At 42.2% G+C, this 18325-nt stretch overlaps 1 long non-coding RNA gene across 1 annotated transcript in view; it reads right to left on the bottom strand.

Moving 5' to 3' along the window:
- LOC122427690 overlaps positions 1 to 13370 on the bottom strand; it is a 66390-nt gene extending 53020 nt beyond the window's left edge. Inside the window, exon 1 of the long non-coding RNA XR_006265512.1 lies at positions 13200 to 13370. This is a non-coding gene — a long non-coding RNA (uncharacterized LOC122427690). The remainder of the gene's footprint in view (positions 1 to 13199) is intronic.
- Positions 13371 to 18325: the final 4955 nt, after the last annotated feature.

The following is an 18325-nucleotide window of genomic DNA, read 5'->3' as shown; positions in this document are numbered from 1 at the left end:
ATGTTGCATTCTTTTTGCAATGATGCATAAACACATGCTGCTGGGCAGTGTTTCACTGCTGGTGTATGCACAGCATGCCTTAAATAATATCTCAACCCTAAATTCCTTGCAGGCAATGATCTTAAGTAAAAAGAAGACTGCCTTAGTCATCTATCTATGCCACCTCTGCCAGTTACTGATGTTGTTGTCTTGAACAATTTACTTATCTACTCTGAAACATTTTAGTCATGTGGAAATGACATGCCTATGCTGAATGCCTTTCAGAGTTATTGAAGATAAGATTTTTCTTTAAGTGCTAAAGTACTTTATTAATTAAAAAAAAATTCCATGCACTTCTGTGAGATATTAGTATTAGCAACGTGTGCATGCATATATTGGGATAGGAAATGGCAACCCACTCCAGTATTCTTGCCTGGATAATCCCATGGACAGAGGATCCTGGTGCGCTAGTGTCTGAGGTTGCAGAATAAATGAGCACATACATAAATGTATTTTTGTATACACTTATACATACATTTATTTATGCACAATATATTAATATTACTATGTAGCAAACTAACTGGAAGCTAATATTAGACTGAGCTTACACTTATTGTTCTATTTTTTCAGTTTAATAGCTTGGGAACATCAGTATCTAAAGGTTTGAGTATGAGAAAGTCAGAGGCTTACACTTGACCTGTCAAAAACAGTTCTTACTATATGCTTGATGAATAAAGCAATACAAATGAAAAGGAGTTTAATTTATTACAGTTATCTACAATATCCTGAAACCATAAATACCACCGACAAACTGGTAAGTTCTAAACCACACTGCAGACTCCACAAAGTACTGTGGTCTAATTATCTAAGAAACTAACATCATGTACCACTTAGCACTAACACCCACTATTGCTGTTAGAAGTAGAGAAGTGAAATTACTACCGTTCTCACTTTCTTGAGAGAACAATGACAGATTATGTGTTAGATTCAAAGTGGAAAATTGTATCAGTAGATCAGGTTGTCCTTTGGGAGAAAGGCTGACAAAGCATAGTGTCAACGTGGCTTTCACCTCCAGACTCAGATTAAAGGTCAATCACATAGAAGTTGTGTTCAACATCATCTATGGCAGTGGGACTGGACGCTGCCACACATGACACATATAGCTTCTTCAACATCTCATCAGAATCCCCCCTTGTGCCATAATTCACTTCAAATATAAAGTTGAAAATGGCAGCAACATGGCCCTAGAGTCATACAGTCTGATCTCATTTAAGTCACTGTAACTAGAAATGAGACCCATTGTCCTAGACATATGCAGAAAGATGGATGCACACCGGAGAACCTCAAACAATTCTAAAGAGAAAGTGAGGGAAGTTAGAAGTCCTAATGTCTCCCAGATAACCCCCCTGCCCCCCACCCATGAAATAAATATTTGTTGAAGGCTTATTGTTTAACAGGTAATAGGCTAAAGGCTGGGCAAAAAATAATTCAGATATAGTCACATCTTTGAGAAAATCTCAGTCTAGAAAGACAGACATAAATGCTAGCCAAAAAATTTTGATTTAAAAGCTAAATATTAGATAGAGAGAGGGATTCCCAGAAATGCAGAAGGCTGGTTAGGACACATAGCAGTGGTAACCCAGAGGTGTTGTTTCAGACTGCTGTTGTTGTTTAGTTGTTTAATCATGTCCAAATTTTGACCCTATGGACTGTAGCTCATCAGGCTCCTCTGTCCATGGGATTTCCCATGGAAGATGACTGGAGTGGGTTGTCATTTTCTTCTCCAGGGAATCTTCCACACCCAGGGCTTGAACCTGCAGCTCCTGCATTGCAGGCAGATTCTGTACTGCTGAGCCACCAGGGAAGGCCTGCTAGCTCAGACTGGCCAAGGGCAACACCTTCCTGAGAATAGCAGCTTCCAAGGTCTCCATGAGCCTCCCTAGGGGGATACCACAATCAGAGAGTCATGTAATTTAAAACCACCTGGTTACACATAGACTTTACACATAGACTTTAGTTGAATTTAGTGAGCATCTACTGAATGCCAAGCACCACACTGGCCATGTCTGTTAATATTTGTCTGCCTTTTCTAGTTTACAGACTCAATTGCCAAGGTTAAGGATCAGTCATGGAAAATGACTGTGAATAAATAACTAGGTACAATAAATGATTATGGTAAAATATAATGGATTTAATATTCATACCAAGACTCAGGGAATGGGAATTATTAACTCCACTCTAGAGATGGAGAAGGAAATGGCAACCTACTCCAGGGTTCTTGCTTGGAGAATCCCAGGGATGGGGGATCCTGGTGGGCTGCCATCTATGGGGTCACACAGAGTCAGACACGACTGAAGTGACTTAGCAGCAGCAGCAGCAGAGATGAGAAAACCGTAGCTCATTGGGTAAAGTGATTGACTAAAGCCACTCCAGTTAATAGCAAAGCTAGAACTTTGTTCAGCAGGTCTCCTGGCTCAAGTTCAATGTTTCAAGAGTACCGTGGTGCACAGCAAACATGTCAGCAACTCCTTTTGTGCTTTCTCCCTGAAACTTCATGCTAATGTTGGTATATTTGTCAATTCAAGCTGCCATAACAAAATAGCATAGGCTATGTGCCTTAAACAGCAGACATTTATTTTTTATTGTACTGGAGAATGAGAAATCCAAATCAAGGTGCCGGCTTATACAGACTCTGGTGAGAGTACTCTCCCTGGCTTACAGATGGTCTCTTTCTCTCTGTATTCTCACATGATGCAGTGAAAGATCTTTTTGTCTTCATATAAGATCACAGTCCTATCAGATTAGGGTCCTACTGATATGACCTAATTTAACTTTAATTATTCCCTGAAACTCTATCTCCAGATTTGATGGCACTGGGGATCAGGGCTTAAACATATGATCTGGAGTGGGGGCCACAAGTCAGTTCATAGTAATTGGCCCCTTGGGAATCATGAAGCTCCTTTAAAACCAGCTTGTCCTTCTCAGGGACAGTCTTTCTTCAGTTCTGACTTTCTCTCTCTTTTCCATCAAAGCTCCTCTCCCAGGATAATTCTGCCATGCTTCTGTACTCATAAAGCCCACCCTTGGACTACCATCTTCTAAAAATATGAGAATTCGATGGCAAGCTGAACAGATATATTTTTGTCCTACAGCAACTTAAATCCCAAATACACTTATGGTCAAAGATGAGAGATTTTCAAATGTCTTGGAAGCTGAAAACTTTGAAACAAAGTGGAGGAAGCCACAATTCCTTGATGTGAAGGTACAGCAAAGAGGCAGCCAAACTTCCTGACCAAATCCTTCTGAGGCTTGAGGCACAGAGGATATTATCATGGGGGGGTGGGCAGGAGGAAGAAAAAGGGTGGAGAATGGGAGTTAATTTGGAATGGAACCACCCTGAACTCACCTCCTCATCCAAAATTATTCAAAGCCATATAATAAAACTCGAGGGATAGTCTCTAAATAAACTGAACAAGTAATTTGAAAAGCCTTGGGGTGGTGACGTGAGCTTCAGTGCCTCAAATAAAATTCTTGGTCATCCTGGCACTCAGGCTTCCTCCCTCAGATGGCTGGCCAGTTGACAATCTCTGACCATACACACACAGACTCCAGGCGGCCTCTCTGAAGCCTTATTCTTAAATATGAATGGAAAGCCAAGATATTTGAGAAAAGCCAGAAATATGACAGAGAAATAACAACATAATAAGAATGGAAGAAAATAAAAAGAGCAAGCAGAGTTAATTTGGAATTAAAAAGAAGTTTCATTATACCTTAGTTTTTATCCTCAGAGATTTGCCATCATGATATTCAAGAATACATTACATTTGTACACAAAAATAGATATCTTTGAAAAAAGTATGAGGATAAGCTGATTATCAAAATAAAACAGTCCATAGAATAGTGGATAAGGAAATCTTACAGTTGATGAAACAAAAAGACAAGTGTCCCCAAAACACTGCTTTATTTTCTCCTATATAGTGACATTTTTCTGAAATCAGACTATTTGTCTACTTCTCTATTTTTTGTGTTACTCTATTTTCTGGGTGAAAATATAAAGTGCCCAATGAGTATTTCTGGAGTTAAAATAAATGAAAAACCAAGGAGACAATATGATAAAATATAAGTGATGTAAGATTCATGGTATATTTAATATGCAATTAATAAGAATTCCAGAAAGAGATACAAGACAAAGAAGAGGGCAAGAAATTTTCAATGAAAAAAAGTAAAAAGCATTTCTCAGAGTTAGAAAAATGAATCTTCCAATTTAAAGGACTTAGTGATAATGACCAGTATGAATGACAAGGAGACTCATTCTTAGACAATGTATTGTAAAATTTCAGAATACTAACAATAAAGAGACTATCCTAAGCAACCATAGGACTGGAGCGGAGATCAGAGGAGAAAGTACGTTGATAAAGAAGCCCCAATCAGGCTGACATCTGACTTTTCATCAGCAATATTGGATTTAAAGGAAAAGTGAAGAGTAAAGACATCTTGGCCATTGAACAGTAGCCCAAGCAGCTGACATATGAACACTGACTCTGGAACCAGCTGCTGTGACCAAATTTGACTATTATTAATAACTGTGTGGTCTTGGGCAAGACTTAGGCTTTCTGTGCCTCAGTTTTATTCTCTGTAAAAAAAAATCATAATAGTTTTCTAGTTCAGTATTACTATTAGGACTAAAGGAGTGAATCACAGAACACTTCTGCCTTATTTAGCATGGAATAAACACATGGACATAATAGCACAAATGCAACTGATTTTCAACAGAGTCATCCCATAGATTAAACACAAAATTCATTTTAGTTATAAGACAGAATATAATTATTATCAACTTTGACAATGTAAAAGAGAAGGATTTGAGTGAAAGAGAGAAGGCAGGTAAAGAAAGTTGTGAAGGTGCTAATATCTTTACTTTATAAACTAAAAAGTCAAGGGAAATGATCTATAATTAATGGAACAAGAAATAGAGTTACAGAGGTAATCAGCAAAGGAACTAAAGAGCAATGTACTTATTCAAAGGAAGTGAGGAAAAGAGATGGGGCTATGTGTGAGCTAAATACTTAATCATGATAGCAGGAAGTCAATGGGAAATGTCTAAATTAGATACACTATCAAGAAATAAGGACAGAACCATAAATTTTAAAACATGGAGGCTATTGCTAGAAAACAAACACGGACAGCATCAAAAGTGGCAGCCTGTAGGTACCTACAGTGACCACAAAATTTGACATTCAAAATCAAGATATTTTGGAGTAAAATAATATTAATAATTTATACAAGTGATAAGATATAAATCAGGGCTTTCCAGGATGTGTAGCCACCCTAGTTTCAGGGGAATAGTTTCCAGAGTTTTTTATTTAGTAGAACCAATCGGACTGTCTTAGGAAAACCCATGGCAGAGAGGGGCTAAAGGACTTTCTTAGTATTGAATATCTGTAATGATCTGTAGACAGTATTTTGGTAAATACAAAAATTATTTTAGAAAATAAAAGTAGAATTAGGTTAAGGTGTTAAGGCCTTACTCCGCTACCTTGTCCAGAAGATTCACATTTTATAAGGATACACAGAAGCAATGCTAGCTCCAAGTCAAGCTGTAGCTGTCAGGGGCAGACCAATCACAAAGTAAGCAGGACATAGATGTTGACCCACTGTTTTTATTCAAAAACAGCAGAAAATTACATTTTTTTCACAATAAAACAAATGTAGGTATATTATATATGAAAAGCTTCATAAGAATTTTTGAAATGAAATACTGGGTTTTGGAAAAATTCTTACCGGACACAGCCACTGAGGGTCACTCCTTCTCCTCTACATTTGGGTGCAAACACAAGGGAAAATCTGGAAAGCCCTGAGTGTGGCAAGATGTTACAAACAGATTTCAAGATGGGAAAGGAGAGCAGGCAAACATTCTATGCCCCTAGATCCCTCCACGAAGTTTCCTGCTCTGCCTGTTCCTCTGCTCACAGAATGATCCTGCCTGTCCCAGTGTGAGCACATGTGGGGCGTCTGCTGACCTAAAGATAGGGTTAATAATAGTACCTCTGTCACCATGGGGTTGTTAGGATGATGAGATGAGATGAACTAGCTTAAACATTGAAAGTTCAGTGATGACCACAAAGTGTTCAAGAAACAGCTATCATTGGGCTTCCCTGGTAGCTCAGCTGGTAAAGAATCTGCCTGCAATGCAGTAGATCCCAATTCTATTCCTAGGTTGGGAAGATCCCCTGGAAGAGGGCATGGCAACCCACTGCAGTATTCTTGCCTGGAGAATCCCCATAGACAGAACAGCCAGGTGGACTACAGTGCGTGGGGTCACAAAGAATCGGACCTAACTAAGCACAGCACAGTACATAATTTATTAAGGTGAAATGTGCCTCTCTTGAACTTCTACTTACCAAGCCATATTCCATTCTCTGCAGCAATGCAGGGTGGATCTGCTTCCTTTGCATGACAGCTCCTCAAAAATTTGAACCCAGATTCCTTCTCTATTCAAAACATCTGCCAGATATAAGATAACATGGAAGTTGAGAGAGTAGCCTTGATCTAAGGGCTTGAGGTCTAATCTTCAATCAGTCATTCACTAGTTAGAGGCCCTCAGATGAATGCTTGCTTCCTCTGAAATTCAGATTTCTCGTCTAGGTCCCAAAAATAATTATACACATCACAAGAGGCCATAGTAAGAATAGAAGGAGAAAATCCTAGGAGTGTCCCAGTATTGGAGTGGACCCTTAATAAATAACACTTTATTTTTTTGCCAGGAGTAAAAGAACCATGACTCAGTGTTTGATTGTGGTGGACAGTGATTGCTGGATGCATTAGGAATCTATGAAGACAGGAGCAGAGCCTTCAATTCCTCTTATCATCTGTGAAGTATACCCATCCTTTGTCCCCTCCTGCTCTCTGTGGAGAGCATTCTGATGATGGCAGATTTGATATATTATTACTCCAGTTAACATTATTGCATTTTAACCAGGATGTATAATGGTAGCTACGGTTTTTCCATTAGTCATGTATGGATGTGAGAGTTGGACTATAAAGAAAGCTGAGCGCCAAAGAATTGATGCTTTTGAACTGTGGTGTTGGAGAAGACTCTTGAGAGTCCCTTGGACTGCAAGGAGATCTAACCAGTCCATCCTAAAGGAGATCAGTCATGAGTGCTCATTGGAAGGACTGATGCTGAAGCTGAAACTCCAATACTTTGGCCACCTGATGCGAAGAACTGACTCATTTGAAAAGACTCATTTGACATTTGAAAAGACCCTGATGCTGGGAAAGATTGAAGACGGGAGGAGAAGGGGATGACAGAGGATGAGATGGTTGGATGGCATCACTGACGTGATGCACATGAACTTGAGTAAGCTTCAGGTGTTGATGATGGACAGGGAAGCCTGGCGTGCTGCAGTCGTTGGGGTCGCAAAGAGTTGGGCACGACTGAGCAACTGAACTGAACTGATAATGGTAGCTATTGCCAGGACTGGAGCAGAATATTGAGGAAGGTAGAGGACAGAACCTTGGGACAAAAAGGACCAAATTCATTATGTATGAGTCTGTGGATTGTAAACTTTCTTGTGCATCAGGACCATCTGGATTCAGTAAGTATGAGTAGACTCTTTCCCAGTGATGAAAATGGCAACCAAAATTTGAAAATCAACTTTCAAACTGATTTTCAGTGAGTAAGTCTCAAATATAGTTGTCCATGGGAGTCATCTGTAAAGCTTAAAATACTTAAACCCCTGGCCTTACCTGCAGAAATAACTCTTGTTGGCTGGAGTGAAACCTGGGTATAGATGTTTTTTAAGTTCCCCAGGAGATTCTAATATTCAGCCAAAGTTGAAAATCATTTGTGGGTGTTTTTCTGCACCCAACAAGGCTGAGATGAATGATAGGTAAGGATGAAGAAATACAATCCTCCCAAATAGCTGGACCCACCTGTCAAAGCCAAACTCCCTTTTGAAAGAATGTTCCACCTCCCTGTTGTAAGTGGCATATTTATGGCCATTTTCTCTGTTCATTGCCAGGTCTGAGACATAGACATGAGTGCTATGGAATAGCTGTTATGCTTCTCTACAGGTGGGTAAAATGATTCTGAAATATAATTTTCAGAGCACAAGAAGGCAGAATGCATTATATAGGCATAAATTAGTACTAGTCATAATAATAATGAGGTTTCAGAAAGCACTTACTAAAAATGGTCTGACCATCAAAAAGGCCAAAATAGTTTAATTTAAGGGTATATTACCACTCTTGTGCTGAGATCTGCTCGTGCGGTTTCTACTGGTGATAATTTTAGTTGAGAACTCTTATTCAGTAGGCGTGGTAATCAAATACTACATTTAAAGGGTGACTTAATAGCGGCCCACATGTCAGTTGGACAACATTCTACTTCCACGGGTTATTCACCCATGTTTCAAAGTTAAAAAACTAAAATCAAGTCATTTCAGACTTTTCTAAATCCAAGTCAAGGATGTTTGCCCTTGTTCCTCTTCCTCCTTCTGAAATTCCCAAGGGAGCAAGACAGAAGAATGACTTTTTTTTTTTTTAAGGTGAATGTCCTCTGTAAACGGGGCTCGTTAGAACACAAGAAACAAATGCTCAAGGTAGCTTAAGTGCTGTGGGTGAGGTGGGGGGCAGAACCTCAGGTATTTTTGTGAAAACATAGCAAGAACCCCAGTTGGGTAGCCTGGTCTCAAAAAACAAAAACAAAAAGAACAAGCACAGAAACAATAGGTGAAGAAGCAGGCGGTCAGAAGAGAAGGCATAATGAAGCTGGCTTTGATGAGCCAAGCTAGTTTGGGGACTGGAGAGTTTACTCAGTACCCAGTATTATTCTGCAAGTTGGGTAATCTCTTCAGGTCGAATTCAGGCTGTGGTCACGTTCTTGGAAATCTCTTGGAAGAAGAGGCTCCTTACACCACCTTCAGCAAAAGGGCTCAGAGGGCACTGTCTGTCCTAGAACCGTATGTGGACTGGGAGGGAGACGCCAGCCCAGAGTGAGCCTACTTAGGAGTCAGCTTCACTGACTTGTTCTCTTTCCTGTGAATCTCTGCTTTCCCTTTATGTCTATTATATTCTCTCATTATAGACTTGCCAACCCATTCGAAAATAAACTGGTCTGATTGGCTTGGCTAGTACTACACTGGTTAAGGGGCTGAGACATTCACACCAGTGATTCCATGAATTACCTGCAAGCCTGCAGATGGGCTCCTTGGTCTAATTCTATGGCTCTCTTTGAACAGAGAATCCACCAACCCTGCATTCTGAAGCTGGAAGCTGTGAATGAGGCAGAATCATCTAAAAAGGGAAGTTGGATCTAGCAGGTACCATCTTGACATAACCTTAAAACTCTTAATATTCTTTTACTAATCCTGCTACTATTAACCATGATCACTATATCCTGTTATGCTTTCAGCTTTTCATTACACGTGAACTTACTGTCTGCCTTCTTTTTCTGTAAGTCTTTCATAATTTTTTTAGTCAACTGACTTTTTAATATTTGCAGTTGCACCTCTTGACAAAGAGGATCATATTGGTTGAGTATGTAATTATTGGTCCTGTTTGGAAAAAGTCTCTTTAAGCTCACCTCTTAGGTTACTGGGCTTCCATGGTGGCTCAGACGGTAAAATTGTCTGCCTACAATGCAGGAGACTGGGGTTCAATCCCTGGGTCAGGAAGATGCCCTGGAGAAGGAAATGGCAACCCACTCCGATACTCTTGCCTGGAAAATCCCATGGACAGAGGAGCCTAGTAGGCTACAGTCCATGGGGTCACAGAGTCAGACATGACTGAGCAACTTCACTTTCTTTCTTAGGTTACTAGTCAACCAATCAATTTGCCCCTTTGGGTCAGGTACTCTTCCTTGATCTGGTCAGTTGCATCCAAGGCAAGATGGGATATCACGTAATCACCCATATGTATATTAAGATTTCTTCACTTACATGGCACCACATAGAAGGAACACTCAGAAGAGAACTATAATAATCAGTGTTCTTATTTGTGGGCAAAAATATCCACTTAATTTAAGGTTGAAAAATGTTATAGTCAAAGGTATTAGACAACTTACAAAATCTCAAGTAAAACCAGAAAACCAGGCTTAGATGATTCACACTCAGGAAGACAGCAACCTGGAAAAATGTCCAATCACTGAGGACTGGTGTGTAGAAAGACCATTTCTGACAACTGCTCAGCACCAAAGTCATTTGGTAGTAACCCCAGAAATTCTACCCTGGCTTCCCTAAAGGACCAGGTGCCTCTGTCACTGAATTTACCTGGTGATCAAGTCTCACCTCTGGTGTTGCTGACTCAAGGAGTTCATCTCCACTTGCAAGTTTCACAAGAGGGCATCAATTAAGCAGAAGTTAGATCATGTGTAAAGTCCTAGATACAAAGGATTTGTGGAATTGTTAAGTTTTAGTTTTCTAAACCTTTGTGATTTAAGAATCAAACAAGGTCACTGTTCAGAATGGGTGCTGAAAAAGCCAAAATACAGAGTCCTCCACAGTAGAATTCTGAATGTCAACATTCCAGTGTCTGTCATTCAGTCTACAGAGATCACGATAAAGAATACCTTATTGGGTAAGCAGCTGTCCTTATTTGGGTAATGATCAGGGAAGTACTCACTTTCCTTTTAAAAATGTAGGCTCTCTCCACTAGCCAAGCCATACTTTCTTGTTCACTCATTCGTTTTTTAATGCCTTTGTTGAAATCTTTCCTCCATCCCTGGGAAATGCTTCTATTCCTTACCACAGCAATGTATGCAACCCCAAATTCCAAGAACCAGTGTATACCTCACTTCCCTAAGTAATGTTATCATATTGTAATCACCCCTTCAATCCTAAACCTCTCAGTCTTCCCTTTGAGTGAGTGATACTGATTTACAAGAGTTTACTCATTTTTTCATGTATACAATACATTGTTCTTACAACCCTACTCTCACAATGGAGTGACATGTAGAACTCATACAGTCGATATTTATCAAATAAATACTGATGATTTCAAACACAAATAAGAGGAAGAAGAAAATTCCTTTTTAGAGTTAACAGGAGACTAGAACATTTCAATTTGCCTGAAATCAGATTTATCCAATCCACATTAAAATCTTTCATATGTCTTAGAAACTTAGGAAAACACACTAGCACTGTACAAATTCAAGACAATTAACAGATACACAGTAAAGTGGCCTGCCTTTTCAGAGGTTCCTGACAATATCCAGGAAATTGTTTGGGAAAGGAAAGGGGATTGAATGAGGATGAGAAAAGAGTGTGGGGAAGGGGACAGGATAGTGAAATTCATGAGTCTGGGTAGATTTGGAAAGTGGTCCCATTCGTGATAATACAGCTGAGTCCTTAAACATGACAGTACACCTGAGAAATGGCAGTATGTTGAACCCTTTGGTCAGACTCTTTCCAGGACTCAATATTGCAGAAGAAAAAAAAAAAAAAATACACACGTATAGAGGAGCAAAGTGGGTCAATTCAGCCAAAGTAAGAACGAGTCTGCCTGCAATGCTGGAGATCTGAGTTCGATCCCTGGGTTGGGAAGATCCCCCGGAGGAAGGCATGGCAACCCACTCCAGTATTCGTGCCTGGAGAATCAGAGAAGCCTGGCAGGCCATATATAGTCCATGGGGTTGCAAAGAGTCAGACACGACTGGGTGACTAAGTTCAGCACAGCACAAGGACAATGAGAGGGGCTTCCCTGGTGGCTTAGATGTTAAAGAATCTGCCTGCAATACAGGAAACCCAGGTTCTATCTCTGGGTCAGGAAGATCCCCTGGAGAAGGGAATATCTACCCACACCAGTGTTCTTGCCTGGAAAAGTCCATGGACAGGGGAGCCTGGAGGGCTCAAGTCCATAGGGATGCAAAGAGTCAGACATGACTGAGTGACTAACACACACACACACACAATGATGAGGACATGGACAGTAGCATCTATTAATATATTCTATCCACAGCACCTAGCATTGAGACATATACCAGCAGATTAGTGCATATTGATTAGGTCATATACATAAAATGTGTTCTTTTCGTTCAGCAAGTGGAAAATGTTCTCCATAAACTAGGCTAAGCAGTAGAAAGTCATCCAATATGATCTGTTCATGCCTCCCTCATGCATATGCATCCTCACTAAACTTCCTGCTGTCACTGCTAAACCAGGCGCCCCACTCCCACTCCACCTTCTCCAAGCCAGGCGCACCTGCTACCCCAGGCACTCACTGCTGTTGCCACGTCTTGCTGCATAATGCCATTGTCAACCTCCCTGCCTGGCGCGCCGTGCCATCCTCCTTCACTGGAGGAAGGAATGTTTAATTATTTTTAATCAGTGGACATGGCATCTTGCTAGACAGTGACACTTGGGGGATCCAACACCATCTGCCTTCCACCAGGCGCCAGCTGCTCTGGTGGATGTCGGCAGAACACCTTAGGACATGGCCTTCCGCTGCCAGGCGCCCGCGAGCGGCTGCCACTCGGCATGGTCTCCACCGGAGAGGCTGCCACTTGGGCTCGTTCCCTGTCATGGCTCGCCTGTCACCCCGGCCACCCTCCCAGGGAGGCACTCCGCAGCCCCAGCTCCCAGAACATTTCCCAAGCAACGGGGGTGCCTGCCAGTAATCACAGGGTGTCCAAATGTAAATGTCACCTTAACCCAATGGCCACGGAGCCTTCCATCACCATTAGTCAACCTAATGGATCTGCTGACTTCAGTTCCACCGAGAACCGCTACTGACTTCGCAGCAGGCCAACCCCTGGAGAGCAAGGGTCAGCCGGCTGCCTCGAGAACAGTGGGAAAGAAGGGAGAGATGTGCGTCTCGGAGTCATCACGGAGCTGTCCAGGGTGAGCCATGCCCCAGCCAACACGCTCCCGATTGTCTGCGCTCTTAAAGCTCCTGTCACAGACCTGTCCCTTCCACCACCTCCCCAAGACAGTTGCCGCAGCTCTCCCTGCTGCGCCCGCGCTTTCACTCCTGCAAAGCACGCTTCGTCGTCGGCCGCAGATGCTGCAGCAGCCCCAGCGCGGCCTCTATCCGGAGCGCAGGCCACCTCCTACCGAAAAAGCCGGCTCCGCTCCCAGCTTAATTCCTCCACTGCGAACCGCCCCCCCGGGTCCTTTTCACCCCTACCCCTACCAGCGACGTGGTAAGGAGCCAAATGTCGTGGCTCCAACCTCGGTCTTATTTTCATGCAAAGTGAAAGAGCGCAGCCGCCGGGTACTTACTGAAGGGGAGATAAAAGCCCCAGCTGTGCCTTCTCCCGGAATCAGTTTCACCTCTAGCAGGAAAGCAAACTGTTTTGGTGCCTGGGGGACATGACGGAGCTCACACTTTCATCCAGAGAGGGACAAAGGGGAGATCAGGTGCTGCTCTCGCCAGAACGGGGACGTGTGAAATGTGATTAACCCGGGAAGGGGCCAGACAGAGGCCGGCTGGGGCCGCTCCTGTCCCTGGGTGTTTCCCAGGGTCAGAAGCAGGAGGAAGAGTAAACAAAAGCATTAAATAAATATTTTTCCATTTAACCCGTGTGTTAATACAGATTTTCACAACCTCGACAGCGCTGACTAAATCGATAGCGCAGCATCAGCCTAAATAATGAAGGAAGTGGTGTACATCTGTTGAATTCTCTGCTTTTGTGAAAAGACAGGAGGCTTGTGGGAGCCAGGTGGGGAATGGAGGTGAGGAGGGAAAGAGGTTCCAGAAGGAGCAAGGTAGTCACACTGGACCCGCTGTCCATCCCACACAGGGGAAACTTTCTGGGGCTCATCAGATAAACTTGCCTAATGTTATTTCTCAGGCTAAATACAAACCACTGGTGCCTGTAGAATTAAAGTCATCAATAGCTGAGCTCGCCTGCATTTACAGGAAGACACAAATAAAATCCCTACTGATATGCCCGTCAGAGTAGGAAGTTTTCTGTCCCTTTGCAGACAGACTCTCTGTAAGAGCTCTGTGTGGTAAATAGAGCTGCAAGTACATTTGTGTCTTTGTCTAAATAAGTAATGCCAAATTCATTTTCAAACAGTGTGCTTTGGGCTGCATTCATTACTGTTAGGGTTTTGTTTCCACCCCAGCCCCCCTGCTTGGACAACTTGTCTCTGGTTAGAGGATAGATACTGAAAACAGACACTGTTTGAAACTGACTGCAGATGTATTAAATAATCACAAGAGAAATTCCAGTAAAAATAGAGTCAATTATCAAAAGATTAACACTTTCCTTTGTTCTGTTTGGAAAAAAAGGAAAAGCAAGGAGGGGAAGCAATTTTCAAGGCACTGATGCTTTAAAAGGATTCTTCATAGGTGAATTATTTAATCCTTTGTGACTAAGGAAATCTCTGTGTGCACTGCGGGAGGGGGGAGTGGAAAGGAAAAAATGTACAATATTGAAAAGTAAAAATACAATATGTGGCACACGGAGAACATGTAAGTTAGAAGGCCTGTCGGTGGTTGATACCTGAATCAATCTTGATTACTCTCCTATAGGAAGAATCTGCAGATATTTTCTCAAATATCCCTAAAGGATTAACATAATCAGCTATCAAGTGCCACTGCAGCTACTTCACAAAAATGCAGTTAAGGTGGCACTTATCTGGCAGTGGGAAACTCTGAGAGAAGGCACTTCATATATTAAGGTTTTAAATAGTATTTTTTAGGGCCCTCTTGACTAAGCAAGAGCTGCTCTGGAGGTCGGAAGGGGTCTAGTATCTGCCCGTGATGTGCAGTGGGCTGTGGGGGAGAAGGATGTGTGTCTGAGCATGTCGGGTGTTGAGGGATAAGGAGCAATTTGCCTCCAAGGAGGTTCCCTGGAGTGGGGAGTGGTTGACATGAGCAGAGTCAGGCTTCCAGAAAAGCCAGCTCAAACAGGATTACCTTAGTTAGCAGACAGCTAAGAGAGTGGTTAATATTGACCTTCAAAATCAAGTGCCTATGTCTCCCCGGGAAGCTTCCCCATGCAAGCTAAGCCTGATTTCTCTTGATCAATAACCCTCTCTTTCTGTATGACTCAACTCCAGGCACAGAGACTCTAAGAGGCTTTTGCAGTAGGCAGAGCTCTCTCAGGCAGGAGAATCAATTGATTTGCCTTAGTAGCACAGGCTGAAAGGGCCAATTCGCACAAGAAGGGTCTCTTGGATGGGCTGATGGTCCACAAGTGTGGCAGAAAAAGAACAGTCAGAGGGTCTTGGCTGAGCTGGGTTGGTCTGAAGTAGAGAGAAGCATGCCCTCAGGAGCAGAGGTTTACACTTGAACTACTTTCAAAGTTTGCCTACTTTCACCTACTCTTTTTCGTTCTACTCATTTTATGAGCAATATATATTCTGAGTGATCATCATACATATTCTGTAATTTTTCACTGAGAAAAATAGCTTTTGCATTTCATACAGCTTCTAATTCCAAAATTAGTTCAACATCTCGCAGTGAATATAGAAATATATACCCCGTTCAGAGACATACTTAGGGCTGCTATTGATTTATGCTATATCATGATTTTAGTCTTATGGGATAATCACCTTGTCAAGGCTATATTTATTGTTGTGGCTGTTAAATCACGTTAATTCCTCAGCAATTACACAGAAGTAAAGCATCCGCAAACTACAGCAGTGACAGAACTCAGTTTTCATCCCTAAATAAACTCAATAGAAAGATATAGCCATGTCCTACTTCTTCAATGGCATTCCAACTTTTTTTTTCTTTTTGCATATCGTACAGGAGCACTGAAGTTGGAGTGCAGCCAGAGCTCTGCCACAGATTTGAACTCTGGTGGAAAAGCCCCTTGAGGGAGAAGCAGTGCTTTGGAGACAAGTGCTAATGGCAGCATAGCACAGAAGCAAATTGCCCATCAAATGGGACAACTTAGTGTCGCCGAGCATTTGCAGGGAAAATAAAAAGGAGAAAGCAGAAATCATATAATACTGGCTGCCCTTGATTTAGGTTGCTTTCAGTAAACTAGTGTGGGAATGCGATTCTCTCTGGTGCTCCGGGAGTTTATAATAACACTGTCCAGACCCAGCTTGCCTTAAAACTCCTATGGGTCTTAGCACTAGGAAAGTGAGAAAATGAGAGCTATGCAGTGCAGGGGTTTCTTACACTGGGATGTGAGTTGACAGGATCCTTTGGAAGATATGCAGGAAGCTCACACCACATTCATACTGGATGCAAACGTTGATCTCAAGGCTGGGGGGACCCACGGGGAGCAGGTGGCCCTGCAGAGCCTGCACATGACTGGTACGTGGATCAGGCACCCCTGAGAGAAAAAGTGCTTCCCCCCCCACCCCCGCTAACCCTCAGGGCCCCTTATTCTATCATATTTACAAAGGCAGCATTACCTAGAACCTAAGAAGTCTGCCTCTAACAGGAAAGATCTGGCTTGAAGGTTGCCAACTCAGATCACTTGAAAGGACTCAGCTTGCTTTGTATTTTTAATAAAGTTTTCAGATAGGATTTCATCCAAACTGGCTCATCATCCTTCTGCTTTACATATTGATTTTGTCACTAATTTGGGGCAGGTTTTAGCTTGATTCGATCCCTGGGTCAGGAAGATCTGCTGGAGAAGGAAACGGTAACCCACTCCAGTATTCTTGCCTGGAGAATCCCATGGATGGAGGAGCCTGGTAGGCTATAGTCCACCGGGTTGCAAAGAGTTGGACACGACTTAGCGACTTCACTTTCACTTTCTTTCACTTTGTTAGCTTGATTGAAGCCCACATAACCAAAAGACTTGTTTATATGCCTCTGATGTTCTTCATTTTTATGAAAGCTAAACACCTTTCACCTATAACCTGTATCTTAGCTGAAGCCCCAAGCCAACAAAAGGAAAGAATGATGGGGAACAGGTATGGTGCACAAGGGTTGCTCTGGACTCTAATTAGTATTGGCTCATTTTAGTCCAGTGAACTGTATCATGCTTAATAATGCACTAAGCTTTGACTCCAGTAGAAATCACATTATGCTGTGCTTAGTCACTTACTTGTGTCTGACTCTTTGAGACCTCATTGACTGTAGGCCAGCAGGCTCCTCTATCCATGGGATTCTCCAGGCATGAATACTGGACTGTGTTGCCAGGCCCTCCTCCAGGGGATCATCCCAACCCAGGGATCGAACCCAGGTCTCCAGCATTGCAGGCAGATTCTTTACTGTCTGAGCTACCAGAGAAACCCAAGAATACTGTATGGGTAGCCTATCCCTTCTCCAGGGGATTTTCCTGACTCAGGAATTGAAACAGGGTCTCTTCCATTGCAGGCAGATTCTTTACCAGCTGAGTTACCAGGGAAGTCCCAGAAATGACAATAAGTAAGTTTTAAAATGTAGATTCTGATACTGTAAAAACATACTAAAAATAGTCTCAGAAATCTGGGGCGGGTGAGGGGTGGCGGCAGGGAACCCTCACTGGACCATCATGGGTTTTGTTAAAGAGAAATGAATAACTGCTTACCTCATGTAGCCAGCTCCTAATTTAATTGGTTCCTACTTTTTTTTTTCTTTTCTACTGTTTTGAAAAGAAGCATGGAACACCTGAACTGTAGGATGCATGCTTTTGTTCTGACTTCTATAATACTGAAAGATGTCGCAGAACTATTTTTATTTGTCACAGAACCCACAGAATGGGTTTATATTTCTTTAAGTGGATCTATCTTGATGGTAGAGTGCTTTTCCTTCCACACCACCTGACATACCCACACCACACTCACCACCCTGCTACTCTGCTATACCCAGACATTTCTCCTAAGTCAACTTTCTTTTTCCACATCTCACCTCTTTAGGCTTTTATTATGCATATTTTTCAGGGTGCCCTAACTCCAAGGGCTTTTCTTCCCTCCTTGATGTTATGATAGATATATCACTGAACTGTCTTAATAGACACTAAAATAGACTTCCCCATCAATACGCCTCATAGAGTCAATATAGCTTTTTATACTTATTATTCTCACCTATGCCATCATGTTAGAAGAATAGCTCTGAGCCAGTCTCCCCAGATGTTATACTGCTCCTCATGTTATCCAAAATTTCTTTCAAATCATTGGCCTTAGAGACGGTGGGTACGGTTTGTCAATTTCCTTTCTCTCTGCCTCCTCCGTCCCCCTCTGTCTCTGAAATCTGACCCTTGTTGCTTTTCCCCTAACTTCTCTTGGTCCTGGTCTCTTGGGGGTGATGTGGTCTTTCCTCTGCTTAATAATTTCTTCCCCACTTCAGCAGAAAGCAGATTGTAACGCACTGCTCTGGCATGCCATGTCTCTTATTCTTTCTCTCACCTACTTTTACATTTTTCCCACCTGTTTTTCTTGGTACTCAAGTTTTCCAGGAATTCCATGAAACTTTTCCTCAAGCTGTTCGAGCATGTATTCCTTCAGCCTGC

The sequence above is a fragment of the Cervus canadensis genome, chromosome 2 (genome assembly GCF_019320065.1).
Source record: "Cervus canadensis isolate Bull #8, Minnesota chromosome 2, ASM1932006v1, whole genome shotgun sequence".
In the NCBI taxonomy this organism is placed as follows: domain Eukaryota; kingdom Metazoa; phylum Chordata; class Mammalia; order Artiodactyla; family Cervidae; genus Cervus; species Cervus canadensis.
The sequence above is the reverse complement of the archived record's forward strand: the minus strand, read 5'-3'. Positions and strand labels throughout refer to the sequence as shown.